The sequence below is a fragment of the Haliotis cracherodii genome, unplaced genomic scaffold, assembly GCF_022045235.1.
Source record: "Haliotis cracherodii isolate W230 unplaced genomic scaffold, xgHalCrac1.p SCAF_12, whole genome shotgun sequence".
Classification (NCBI taxonomy): domain Eukaryota; kingdom Metazoa; phylum Mollusca; class Gastropoda; order Lepetellida; family Haliotidae; genus Haliotis; species Haliotis cracherodii.
This window is the reverse complement of record NW_027266267.1, coordinates 35,956,599-35,969,273: the sequence shown is the minus strand read 5'-3', so window position 1 is coordinate 35,969,273 and position 12,675 is coordinate 35,956,599.

Below are 12,675 nucleotides of genomic sequence, written 5' to 3'. Positions count from 1 at the left end.
GGTCACGTGATTTGTTGTTTCCTGTTGCCGGGGGGAAAATCCTGTGATTGGTTGAAACATGTTGCCTGAGGTTAGGTCGTGCCCAGGCTGTCCGTCGTCCGTCGTAAACATCTCCACAGATAAATTTCACGATATCTTATATTTTGATATAGATTTGACCATTATACTTGAACCAGGATCCTCAGTTCCCTGATAATGTATTTCCTTGCTCTGGAAAGCACTGGACTGGACACTTCTTTTTCATTGTTAACTCACCTGACTGAAAGCTGAATGATGCACGATGGGACCTGGCATGCATGTTTCAATCAGTGATGACAGTGATACGACTTTCAAAATTGGCGCCACGTCAGCCCTATTGAAAACTCATGTTGGCATTGTTTTAATTTAATGTAATGCAACTATATATATTTCGTTTTAGGGCACAGCATGCATATTCCGTCTGGGATATTTTGTCCTTAATTTTTACCTTTGAACTCCGAAGGTGCTGGTAAATTCTCTCATGACGTGTTCTAGGATCACAACATACATCCTCGCACCGGACATCATGGGACCAATGAAGTCGAAACTTCGCATGACTGTGTCCCACAAGATGGGACTTATATGTGTTCATGAGGTCCAATATGGCCGAAACAGCAATACTCAAAACAACTATAATTGATGGCCGTAACGTGTTGCTATTTCCAACCCACGTGTGATCTGATTCATTATTATCATGGTTTGTGATAATACCAAAATCGTATACCTTTCAATACGGTCCAATATGGCAGAAACAGCAATACTCAAAACAACTATTGATGGCCGTAACGTGTTGCTATTTGCAGCTCACGTGTGATCTGATTCATTATTATCAGGGTTTGTGATAATACCAAAATCGTATACGTTTCAATATAGATTTAAGTGTTGGAGTGAGTGAGTGAGTGAGTGAGTTTGGTTTTACGCCACTCTCAGCTATATTCCGGGAATATCGCGGCGGGAGACACAGAAATGGGCGTCACATATGATACCCATGTGGGGAATCGAACCCGGGTCTTCGGCGTGACGAGCGAACCCTTTAACCACCAGGCTACCCCACCGCCCTATTAGTGTTGGAACAGTTTGGTTCCTCGTCAAAAAACAATACGAAAATGTCTCGTCGGTATATACAGCCAATTCCTACCATGTGAGCAGAGTGCAAATGGAGTAATTCGAAGCAGGACCGAGTTAAGCTTTTTTTTCAATATGCGTGCGTGTTCACTGTCGTCTTTTGACGTCATAGAGTAAAATCGATTTTTTTTATTTTTGCAAGCTATTGATCGTATCGAATGTATATATTATCGACACAAAATATGCGAACTAATGACTGAAGTTATCGTTTAGGTGTATATTTGCAATAACGTGGCGTTGCATCTGAACGTAACATCTTATCACTATGAAATTGTTCATAATGCATGAACAGCACTTGATGATGCTCGTGCACACAGGAGACAACGTATGTGCACCAAAAGAAGAACTCGCAATCATTAATGCACTGAAGCAAAGCGCACATCCTTTTAAATGCCTCCGAGACAGTATCTCAACGAAAAGACAAAATGGCGAATTGTGGGTACGATACATTCGTCACCAAGAATCCCTCTGAAATAATTTTTGATTTGACATATGTCTAGCATCTAAAAATATACCCAAGACACAGTTAAATGTATTCAGTCATACTGTATAATTCCGCACGTCATGATGTGCTTTAAATTGCATCTGAAGTATATACTATTAAAACAAAGTAGGGGATATGGGATTAACAAGATTTATGACACGGAAATTGTGAACCCAAAGAGGAAACAAACACCTTTGGTACTGCCGGTGAAGCACAGATTTTCCATACTAAAGGCAAAACCAAACCCAGGGTCAAACAGCAAAGTTGCCATGAAATGAAAGCAAAGTCAATAACGGGTAAACCCCCCTTAGTTGGGTAGACAGGCACGGATACGACGTGGAATACTCCTTACGAGGCGTCCCAAGTCATTTTGGTCAAGGTTATTCCACTCCTGTTGCAACGCAGCACCAAGTTCTTGGACAGTGGTAGGACGTTGTTGACGTTGACGTAACTGCTGTCCAAGCATGTCCCAGACATGCTCGATGGGGGACAGGTACGGACTCAGCGCTGGCCATGGTACTGTGGTGATATGCTGCTGTTGGAGGTAATCTGTAACAATCCTGGCCCTGTGACATCTTGCATTGTCATCCTGGAAGATGAAACGGCGGCCATTACGACGTGCAAACGGCACAACATGGGCTGCCAAGATGTTGTCCCGGTAGTACTGGCCTGTGACACGTCCGGCAGCAAAATGTAAGTCCGTTCTTCCAGAAGCAGTGATGCCTCTCCACACCATTACAGATTCACCCCAAATTGATCATGTCTAATGACGTTAACACCATCGACGCCACACCCTTCTACGCCTGTCCAGGAAGTCCACAGTGAACCTTTCATCTGAAAACATAACATTGTTCCAACGTCGATTATCCCAGTGTTGACGATCCCGACACCAACGGCGTCTTGCCCTAGTGTGATGATCTCTCAAACATGGAAGGCGCAAGGACGTCGGGCGTGTAAATGACCTCTGTGCAGTCGATTTCTGATCGTCTGGGCACTCACTCTCACACCCCAGTGTCTGCTTGAAGTCTAGCTCTAATCTGATTAGCCGTTATGACACGATTTCTCAAGGCTGAAGTACGGATAAAACGATCCTGTGCATGAGTTGTCGCCCTTGGTCGACCCGAGCGTCCTCTATCGTTAACATAATCTGCTTATGACAGACTATGAAACGTTCATTGTCCGTGCCACAACGGTCTGTGTTGTGCCAACCTGTAGCATGCCAAGGGCACGTTACCTTTCATTTTGTGTAAGTCGGCGCATGTCACCCTGTTTAGTAACTGAGTTCCAAAACAATTAAACTGATGTTTCCACCTTCAAATTTCCTTCCACAGTAGGTATAACCTTCAAATTCAAAGTCGTGCAAATCTGGTGTTCAACCCCCATGATCATCACTAGCATCACATGGTTGCCATTGTTGTGTTTGGGCGCCGGATTTCACTGGAAATGATTCCTCTGTAAGGATCTATATTACTTTGTCTCATATTCATTTGCATTTGTTACAAGTATGATCGCAAAATGAAATATCCCCTACTGTTATTGAATAGTATATATAATATATGGGGAAATATATGTGAACCATTACGCAACGAGTTGACAATTGTTTTAGGTGTGCCCGTTTGCGCTAAGACGGAACTCGGTCGCAAAAATGGCCATAAGAGGGGCACGAGTCGCTATTCGGCTTGTCCCGGAATAACACGAGTTGGTCACAAATGGGTACGATAAGGATGGGGCGTCAATATCCTAAGTTGCCCGATTGTTTGACACCAACACAAGACCATCTCATTACATTCATTACGTACGCAATATATACACTTCTGCAGCTGCTATCAATAGAAAATCCATACAATGACAGGAAGGCGAATGTCACCATCTTCCGTTGCGAATTGAATTACCAAGGCGTCCTGTGGAGGGTGTGTTCTTATGCTGAGGACCAACCCTACAGACTCAGCACCCGCAAACGTCATTAACCGTCATTACACCTTCACGATCATTTCATCAGTTCCCTAACTTCTTGTGGGTAGTATATACATGTATAGCGTTAAATATATGCATGCCTATATTCCTAACTTAACTTTACCAATTATATTGCGACGTCTGTTGTTCATCTGTTTTGCACAGCTCACAATTGTTCCTTACAAATCTCATAATATTGGCTTCCTGTCTGACAAGGATGAGCCAAGAGGTACAGAGAAGTTTATGTTCATTGATTTACTACTTGGTCTGCATTACAGAACAAAATATCTATACCTAGCAATGAGGCGTGGACATGCGACACGTGAAAAACAACAGGGTGCATATTAGATATTATTATATTACAGCCGGACCTGTCAATCTCGAGATAACAGAATTATTTAAACAAACCAGTCTCGACTGTCCGACGAGACAGATTCTATTTGGCGTAAAAGGCAAAAACAGTGAAATATATATGAATGGATCACTAAAAATAAGTGATGACACCAGTGCCTACTTGCACAAAGCGATTTTAGTACTAAGATGATCGTAACTCCCATACTTTAACATAGGCTTGTAGTGCTAAGATCGCTTTGTGCAAGTAGGCCCAGGTGTTCGCGAAAAGGGAAACCTGATCCCAACTTTATTACTTAGAGGCCGCTTGAATACAGTTGCAATATTGCTGGCAGCGGCGTTAAACAGTATACAAAACGTGCTATAAGACCTCAAGTGCTGATTTTATAGACGGAGATCTCCCAGTCCCCACCGAAATAAGTGATGACACCAGGTGTTCGCGAAAAGGGAAACCTGATCCCAACTTTATTACTTAGAGGCCGCTTGAATACAGTTGCAATATTGCTGGCAGCGGCGTTAAACAGTATACAAAACGTGCTATAAGACCTCAAGTGCTGATTTTATAGACGGAGATCTCCCAGTCCCCACCGAAATAAGTGATGACACCAGGTGTTCGCGAAAAGGGAAACCTGGTCCCAACTTGATTACTTAGAGGCCGCTTGAATACAGTTGCAATATTCCCCGCAGCGGCGTTAAACAGTATACAAAACGTGCTATAAGACCTCAAGTGCTGATTTTATAGACGGAGATCTCCCAGTCCCCACCGAAATAAGTGATGACACCAGGTGTTCGCGAAAAGGGAAACCTGGTCCCAACTTGATTACTTAGAGGCCGCTTGAATACAGTTGCAATATTCCCCGCAGCGGCGTTAAACAGTATACAAAACGTACTATAAGACCTCAAGTGCTGATTTTATAGACGGAAATCTCCCAGTCCCCACCGAAATAAGTGATGACACCAGGTGTTCGCGAAAAGGGAAACCTGGTCCCAACTTGATTACTTAGAGGCCGCTTGAATACAGTTGCAATATTGCTGGCAGCGGCGTTAAACAGTATACAAAACGTGCTATAAGACCTCAAGTGCTGATTTTATAGACGGAAATCTCCCAGTCCCCACCGAAATAAGTGATGACACCAGGTGTTCGCGAAAAGGGAAACCTGGTCCCAACTTGATTACTTAGAGGCCGCTTGAATACAGTTGCAATATTGCTGGCAGCGGCGTTAAACAGTATACAAAACGTGCTATAAGACCTCAAGTGCTGATTTTATAGACGGAGACCTCCCAGTCCCCACCACACAGGGTGTCATGGTCACCACCACAGCGCATATTACAACGACAGTGCGACACTTGTTTCTTGTGCCAATTGTTGATTCCATCTCCACAGAAGCAGTAACTTCCAGACTGCAAATTAAAGAAGACTTTTTAAATAGATATTGTCTCCTATGGCAACATTTGATACACAGTACTCTGAATCTAAATCCTAAATATCGTTTTGTGACACTGAACAATCGTTTATGTGAAGACAATCAAAATCATACTCTTTTAAAATTATGCAAATACTGAAATACTTCAATGAGAAATAGCTGCCAGTTAATTAATGCTCTGATTTATACAATACCTTGTCCATGTGTCAAGAAACATGACTATTGTGCTGTACAATATATCATATGCATTCTGTCAGACTGCATCTTATACCTAGTACTCATCTTTAAGATGAATGTGAAAACAATTATGCTTGGACAAGTGGACATGTAACATCCTTGAAATGGTTTGCACTGATCAAACTAGTACCAGTGCATTACTAATGTGTACAATGTGATTAGACCCGTGAAGGTCCGGGGTAGAATAGGTCTTCAGCAACCCATACTTGCTGTACAAGGCGACTATGCTTGTCGTAAGAGGCGACTCATTACTAATGTGTACAATGTGATTAGACCCGTGAAGGTCCGGGATAGAATAGGTCTTCAACAACCCATACTTGCTGTACAAGGCGACTATGCTTGTCGTAAGAGGCGACTCATGGGGTCGTGTGGTCAGGCTCGCTGACTTGGTTGATGCATGTCATCGATCTCAATTGCGTGGATCGATTCTCATGATATCAATAACTGGATTGTCTGTTCCGGACTCGATTATTTACAGACCGCCGTCATATAGCTGGAATATGGCTGGGTGCTGCGTTAAACAACAAACCAACAAACAACGTGATTCATTACCTCTGTCCCAAAATACAAACGCGCAAGTCTATGGCAGCCAAGCATGCACTTCACATTTGTCATTCGTGGACTTTTGTAAATGTTTGGAAGAACTCTGTCAAAGGTTGAATCATTATAACAGCCAATGAATGTGCCACTCACTGCAAGAAAAATACAATATCACATGAAGAGGGTTAATGACTTTAGTCCCTGTGTGATACCATTTACATTACATGGTAATTATTATTCCAGGCTTGAGTATTTCCACAGCAACCTGTGAGTGAGTGAGTTGGGTTTAACGCCGTTTTTAACAGTATTACAGTTATATCACGGCGTGTAAGCTTAATGTGGGAAGAAAGCCCGAAGTGCAGGTCTTAGACGTTTACCACTTTGCTGAAACCCTCGAGCACGGGTATGGTGCTGACAAGCCTTGAAACATATTTGGGCGAACCGGGACTCGAACCCACAATCATAGGTTTCTGGCGCGCTCAAGGGACGCAACTCTGCACAGCGAATCGCATCGCCTTAGGCGACTTGGCCACCCGTGTCCCCCGCTTGTTTTTTTTATGATTGGGCGGACAAGCCTGGTTAGTTGGTGCCGTCGTAACCTGACGAATTTCCTCATTGCATCAACTGAGATGGAGATTCATGTATGAATTCTTGTCTGATACCATGTATTTTGCATTCAGTACCACTATGGGAGCTCCAGAATACGTACCCAACCAACTACAATTAAATACATCTGGTAAGTGTCGACGAAATGAGCAGACTTGGTGACTTGGTTGATTGGGTAATTTCTTTCGGTTTGTATTGCCCCGACTGCCCAGAATTTACAGGCCGTCGTCCAACAACTTGGATATTAAGACGGAATTGAACATGTCTAACCAGGATTTCGGGGACTCATTATTCCCTTGAATTATCACGGGGTAATATAAAGCACATGAATATAAAAGTAACAAGTAAACAGCTTTATCACTATCCCCTGCCATTAGGTACATTAGAATTTTATTTGTTCACATAGTAGTGAATAAAAACTCTAAAAAGAGTTATATTAAGTCTGAAGAAGAGATAGGCACTTGGGCCGCGGTATGTCATGAGAAAAATGAATAAGAGTGAAATTAATACACACAAAAAGACCCTTCCCTGAAAAAGATAAACTCAGTCTTGATAAGTTTCTTTTAGATAATCTAACTTCAGCAGTTTCTGAGGAAACCTGTCCCCAATGCAGACACTAGCTATGCATCAAGTAAAATAACATGGACCAAGGGTCGTAACTCTGTAAACAAATAATTGACAGGACCAATTTTCGAACCCAGTCTTGACAAGTATCTCTCAGATAAGCATGCCAGCTGTCGTGCATGGAACTTCAGTAGTTTCTTAAACAACTTGTCCCCGTTGCACACACTATGCATGGTAAGTAAAAAAACATGGATCAAGGGCCGTAACTCTGTGAAAAAATACTTACGGTACCAATTTTCGAACTCAGTCTTTACAAGTATCTCTTAGATAAGCATGCACATTGTCATTCATTCAACAGAAGTAGTTTCTGAGAAAACCTGTCCCCATTGCACACAATATGGACTATGGTGAAAGGCACAGAGCAAGGGCCATAACTCTGTAAATAATAATTCACAGGACCAATGTTCGAAATCATTTGAGATAGTGACCAGTTACATGAATGTGAAACATTTCATTTCTCCGACTTTAATAGTTTTTGAGAAAAATTGTCTACATTGAGAAGCGGACGGACCGACGGACGTTCCTATATTCCCCGCCCCACTTCGTGGAGGGGTTATCTGTAACCGGTGACTCATTGTTGAAATTATCAGGCTTTCTTGATCGATGGCGTGACACTGCAAACATGAAAACGTCGTTTTTCCATATGTTGGCATTGGACGGAAAAACGACGTTTTTTCGACGCTTTCTAGCCATCGTTTGTTCCTTCGAGAATCTGTCGTTATTTGACATCGAGACTTTGCTGGTGTCAATAACTGAATGATCTGATCCATACCCGATTATTTAGAGGCTGTCGCTATATAGCTGGAATATTGCAGAGTGCAGCCTTAAACAACGTGAAAAACAACTTTCTGACTGTATATTTGAATAAAAAATACTTAAAGTTCAAACTTGAAACATTGAGGCCCTCCACGACACACAGTTCAGATTAACTATATATGGAATTAAAATTCACGAAACATGACTATGAAAGCAAACTAGCATGCTGCAAATACCGCCACGAGCCCAAACTGAAGGACGAGCTCCACATGGACGTCCTCTTGAGTTCATTGCAGCTGAAGAAGGTGTTGGGATCTGCCCGGCGCCAGCTCCTGACAAAAGAACCAAAAACATCAATTCACCATGTCACCATTAACAACGTTTCACGCCCTCGGGGGACGCACGCTATCACCCAAGTCAGTGAACCAGACCACCCGATCAATTTGGTTGCCTCTTTCGACCAACACAGGATGCTGAGGACCTATTCTTGCCTAGAGTCCCCATTGGGTGACAGCTATTTGAACATATGCAGAGAGATTTGCAATCACAATAACATTTCAATATATCCACAGCATCAATATAGCTAATGCCGTTTGATTCGTGTCTGTCTGTTATAATGTGAGTGCGTGAGTGTTTTCAGGCTTTCCCATATCCCTCGACGGTCCTTTATTACCGTCTAGCATGGACATAAGTAACACATTTATTTCCTCTTTTCGTAAGTCTCAACAGAAATCAACCAGCTCTTCAAAATAATGAACGGTATTCCGTGAGGGATTATAGAATTATGTAACTATGTAACTAAACCGATGTAACTACGCATGGAGCTTCTAGCTTTCTCTCCATCTTTAATTATAATGTCTATTTGTTTGTTGTTGTTTTTTATTTATTGTTTAACGAAACACTCAGCAGTTTTCCAGCTATATGACGGCGGACAGAAGTTCCAGTAAATGACATCATGCGCATCGATCCACGCAATTGGAGATCGATGAGATGCATCAACCAAGTCAGCGAGCCTGACCACCCGATCCCGTTAGTCGCCTTTTACGACAAGCATAGTCACCTTTTACAGCAATCATGGGTTGCTGACGTCCAAAAGAAACTTTACCATTGTTTGAAATCACTCTTGCTCAAAAACAACAAAACATACATACATGCATGAAGTAAAGTGTATTGAGAGGATCAATATATCAACATAATCAACACTGAAAATGACAATCATACCGCGACCGAGAATGACGCCAGAGCCCCCCAAAGTTGGGTGTGGTACAAAACTAGAGCTTTCAAAATCATGGACAATAGGCAAAGTACATAAACAATCGCTCACGTTCAATAACAAGTCATTAGTAGCGTGTGTGACCACCAAATGCCTCAATACACGCAAAAACTCTTCGACGCACAGAAAAAGTCAGTCGTCTGATGAGGTCACGTGGGATTTCACGCCATTCTTCTTGGAGGGCCAAGATCAGTACTTGCCGGTTGGCTGGAGAGTGTGGTCGTTGTCGAACACGACGATCCACTAAGTCACAAAGCGGTGTTCTATTGGGGATAGGTCGGGTGAGCTTGCAGGCCACGGCAGGCCGTTGACGTTGTGTGCTGCGAGGAAGTTAGTGACAATTCTGGCGGTATCGGCTCTAGCGTTGTAAAAGTGATAAATGACACCACGTGGCTGCTTTTGGAGAAATGGACGAAGAATGTTATCCATGTAACGCTGAGCTGTCAAGTTTCCGTCAACGATGACCAGCGGTGTCCTCTCCTGCCCACAGATGTAGGCTACACCATGACACTCCCTCCACCATATGTTACGACCTCCTGCACGCAACACGCCGCCGTCCGTTCACCCCTTCGGCGGTAAACACGTTGTTTTCCATCAGCCCTAAACATCAGTGAAGACAACCCTCTGCCAGTCACGTCGTTGCCAACGTCGTACAGTCCGGGCCCATCTCAATCGCAGACGACGATGTTGCGCTGTCAAAACCTGTCCTCTGTATGGTCTAAAAGCCCTGATTCCATGAGCCCTTAGTCTCCTGGCCACTGTCTGTCGACTAACCCTGTGACCTAAGGCATTTGTCGCCGATGACGTCACTGTCAGGAAGCGATTTCGGAGGTGCAAGGTACGCAAGTACCGGTCATCATGGGGCGTGGTCACCCTGGGTCTGCCTGTTCTTGACCTGTCAGCGGTCCACCCTGTAACGTTGCATCAAGTTGGTAACGGCAACACGGGAGCAACCGAAGCTTCGTGCAATATGGTCGTGGGTGGCTCCCATCTGTACCATACCCAAGGCTCGTTAACGTTTTTCGACTGTGAATCGTGGCATTTCTGTTGTGTTTTTTTATCACTGTGGATGTCTGACTTGCCGTTGCAATCGTTTTATACCCGCCCGTGCATTTGCAGTTGTCCGTGGTGCACGTTTTTCACTTTTTCGCGTGTTATCTCGCAAACATGTAACAGACGATTAACATTTTCTGCATACACTATTGTTGTATTTAGGTTATGTGTTTTAGATAGACTTCATCGAAAAAAAATTATAAGTTGTCTGAAATTTATATTTTCAGTTGGTAAAGTTTCTTTAGTTTGTTTCATCATGCATCCCGTTCTATGCTAAAAAAATACCCATGAACTAGATTGTTTTTCTGGAGGATAGAGTGATAAAGGTAACTCAGTATTCCGTGGCTTGAATAATATATAAAGCATCAACGCCAGAGAATACTCAATCTCTATTAACTGCTGAAACAGATCACATTGGAAAACATTATAATATACAGATATATGTTGCATGTTATGTATTCTGTCTTCGTGTTTGACAGAGCTGTGCACGAACATGACTGAAATATTGCTGAGTGCGGCGTTAAACAACAAACCAAACAAAAACAAAACACCTACCAGGCCGTAACAATGATATCCTCAGTAGGGGCTCCGTGTAAGGTTCTGTTGCAAAGCAAAACTACAAGGTTCAAAGTTAATGTTAATGTGCATAGCCTGACAAAGCAAACACGTCTTCATGTACTCAAAACAAAACAAAAACGAGGCTTCTTTTGTTCAGGGATCCTAATTACATATTTGGCAATACCCGTGGATGTTAAGTCAACATGTCTAGAGATTACGGATTGAACATTATAACAGATGTGTCAGATTTCTAAATGCTAAATTATTTCTTCCGGGGAATGTATTTCTTATATAATTATTAAAACTCTATATAGCATTTCAACATTAAAATATATGAATATTAATACAAAAATTCCTGCGTGTTAAGATAAATGTGAATACGTTTGACTAAGTAACATATGTCAACAGCTTTTTGCGCGGTAGCATGTAGATACATTCAAACGATAGAAGCCCATTTCTGGTGTCCCCCGCTGTGATAATGCTGGAATATTGCTAAAAGCGGCGTAAAGCCAAACTCACTCACTCAATCAAACGATAGTAGCATAGGACACTTGCAATTGAATGCACAACATACGGTGTCTTTTGTATAATTGGGGGGCACAGGTGGCCCAGTCGTCTAAGGCGCCGCAATTTGCTGTGCAGAGTTGCGTCCCATGGGCACGCCAGAAACCTATGATTGTGGGTTCGAATCCCGGTTCGCCCCAATTATGTTTCCAGGTTTGTCAGCACAATACCCGTGCTCGTGGGTTTCACCGAAGTGGTAAACGTCTGAGACCTGCATCACTTCGGGCTTTCCTCCTACATTAAGCTGATATAACTGGAATACTGTTATAAGCGGCGTTAAACCCAACTCACTCACACACTCACTCACTATAATCGATGTTATTTTTGAAAACACGGTTAACTTGGTAACAGATTAATATTAGTCGATTTATTTAATATTCAAGACTTATATATATTTCAATAGATATGCTTCACCACAACACTGACACAATTGTTCTAACGTCACTCTATTGTTCCAACCGTCAGCGTTGGATTATTTATTAAACCCTGCCGCAGTTTAACATGAATACCCCACTCAGACACAGTATACTGACTCCGAGCCGACCAGTCCTTGTTTAGCCTTAATGCCGAGCGCCAGACAGGGTAACAACAAGTACCATCTTTTAACGTCTTTTGGTTTGACGCGGCCGGGGATCGAACTCCGGACCTTCCGCTCTGAACATACACGTCGGTACTATCCCAAGTTAACATCCACAAATTCTCTTCCGTATGTGTTTCACTTCTAAATGATCTGCAAAGACTTATCCTCATTAAGGTGGTGAGGTGAGGTGAAATGGGGTTTAACGTCGCGTCCAAGATTATTGCACTTATATAGCGACGTGCATGCACGTGTGTGTGTGTGTGTGTTTGGCTGCTTGTACTAGACCAGACTGATGCCGAAGTATAGTGCTAGCTCACTGAGAAACCCTGCCGCAGTTTAACATGAATACCCCACTCAGACACATTATACTGACTCCGAGCCGACCAGTCCTTGTTTAGCCTTAATGCCGAGCGCCAGACAGGGTAACAACAAGTACCATCTTTTAACGTCTTTTGGTATGACGCGGCCGGGGATCGAACTCCGGACCTTCCGCTCTCCGGGCGGACGCTCTACCTCTAGACCACGGAGG